This window comes from Coregonus clupeaformis, chromosome 24, assembly GCF_020615455.1.
Source record: "Coregonus clupeaformis isolate EN_2021a chromosome 24, ASM2061545v1, whole genome shotgun sequence".
Lineage (NCBI taxonomy): Eukaryota > Metazoa > Chordata > Actinopteri > Salmoniformes > Salmonidae > Coregonus > Coregonus clupeaformis.
Window position 1 is genome coordinate 3,827,669 of NC_059215.1, and position 2,451 is coordinate 3,830,119.

The window sequence follows — 2,451 nt, forward strand, 5'->3', positions numbered from 1 at the left end:
GGCAATCTCCGTTTTGAAGTAGTAAATGTTCTTCTTCACGATTAGCTGATCCCTCCCGATGACCCGGTTCCACATGACTCCAACAGGGTCACCAGGAGGGATCAGCCAACGAAGTTGGAAGTACCATCCAGTTGACTACGTTAAAATGGTAGAAGCCTTAAATGGCTCTGCCCATATTAATACAGCCTTTTAGTAAAAAAAAAAAAGCCCTCTATCATTCTCTATGGGGAGGTCCTCGCTCTGGCACACTGGCATGTCGGGACATGTAGTTCCACATTTCCTGTGTTGCCATGGCAGGGCCATCATGGAGCAAATACAGGGACAATGCAAAATGTAGTTATGAAAAATTAAGTATTTTGTCATATATCACTGTCATATACCAGTATGCATAATTTGTTTTATGCATTAATGGTCTGAGGCCAAACCTCAGACATCTTACAAATCAAATCAAATCAAATTTTATTGGCCACATGCGCCGAATACAACAGGTGCAGACATTACAGTGAAATGCTTACTTACAGCCCTTAACCAACAGTGCATTTATTTTTAACAAAAAAGTAAAAATAAAACAACAACAAAAAAAGTGTTGAGAAATAAAGAGCAGAAGTAAAATAAAATAACAGTAGGGAGGCTATATATACAGGGGGGTACCGGTGCAGAGTCAATGTGCGGGGGCACCGGCTAGTTGAGGTAGCTGAAGTAATATGTACATGTGGGTAGAGTTAAAGTGACTATGCATAAATAATTAACAGAGTAGCAGCAGCGTAAAAGGATGGGGTGGGGGGGCAGTGCAAATAGTCCGGGTAGCCATGATTAGCTGTTCAGGAGTCTTATGGCTTGGGGGTAGAAGCTGTTGAGAAGTCTTTTGGACCTAGACTTGGCACTCCGGTACCGCTTGCCGTGCGTTAGCAGAGAGAACAGTCTATGACTAGGGTGGCTGGAGTCTTTGACAATTTTGAGGGCCTTCCTCTGACACCGCCTGGTATAGAGGTCCTGGATGGCAGGGAAGCTTGGCCCCAGTGATATACTGGGCCGTACGCACTACCCTCTGTAGTGCCTTGCGGTCGGAGGCCAAGCAGTTGCCATACCAGGCGGTGATGCAACCAGTCAGGATGCTCTTGATGGTGCAGCTGTGTAATTTTTGAGGATCTGAGGACCCATGCCAAATCTTTTCAGTCTCCTGAGGGGGAATAGGCTTTGTCGTGCCCTCTTCCACGACTGTCTTGGTGTGTTTGGACCATGATAGTTCGTTGGTGATGTGGACACCAAGGAACTTGAAGCTCTCAACCTGTTCCACTACAGCCCTGTCGATGAGAATGGGGGCGTGCTCAGTCCTCTTTTTTTTCCTGTAGTCCACAATCATCTCCTTTGTCTTGGTCACGTTGAGGGGAGAGGTTGTTATCCTGGCACCACACGGCCAGGTCTCTGACCTCCTCCCTATAGGCTGTCTCATCGTTGTCGGTGATCAGGCCTACCACTGTTGTGTCGTCGGCAAACTTAATGATGGTGTTGGAGTCGTGCCTGGCCATGCAGTCATGGGTGAACAGGGAGTACAGGAGGGGACTGAGCACGCACCCCTGAGGGGGCCCCCGTGTTGAGGATCAGTGTGGCAGATGTGTTGTTACCTACCCTTACCACCTGGGGCGGCCCGTCAGGAAGTCCAGGATCCAGTTGCAGAGGGAGGTGTTTAGTCCCAGGATCCTTAGCTTAGTGATGAGCTTAGAGGGCACTATGGTGTTGAATGCTGAGCTGTAGTCAATGAATAGCATTCTCACGTAGGTGTTCCTAGGTGTCAACCATGCAAGATAGGCCAAATCCATCAGTGTCCATCATTTCCAAAAACACCAACAGTCATCTCTAGGACACAATAGCCAGTCCACTGTCCATACATATCCTATAGACGGGCTGGTTGTTTAGCATCATAACCAATGCTTGTGCAACTATGGGGCAAAACAGACAGGATTGGCCTAGAACGTTGACATGTAGGATACTATGGGGCTGTTTTTTCATTTAGAAAAAGTTGTAGATATAATCCAATGAAGTTAGATCCTTTTTATAGGGCTGCCTTAATCTGTCGTTCTGCCCCTGAGCAAGACAGTTAATCCACTGTTTACTGGGCGTTGTCGATTAAGGCAGCCCTCCGCACCTCTCTGATTCAGAGGGGTTGGATTAAATGCTGAAGACACATTTCAGTTGAATGCATTCAGTTGTACAACTGACTAGGTATCCCCCTTGACTTTTTCCACATTTTGTTACGTTACTGCCTACACACAATACCTCATAATGACAAAGCAAAAACAGGTTTTTAGCAAAGTTATTAAAAAAAAAAATATTCAGACCCTTTACTCAGTACTTTGTTGAAGCACCTTTGGCAGCGATTACAGCCTTGAGTCTTCTTGGGTATGATGCTACAACCTTGGCACACCTGTATTTGGGGAGTTTCTCCCATTC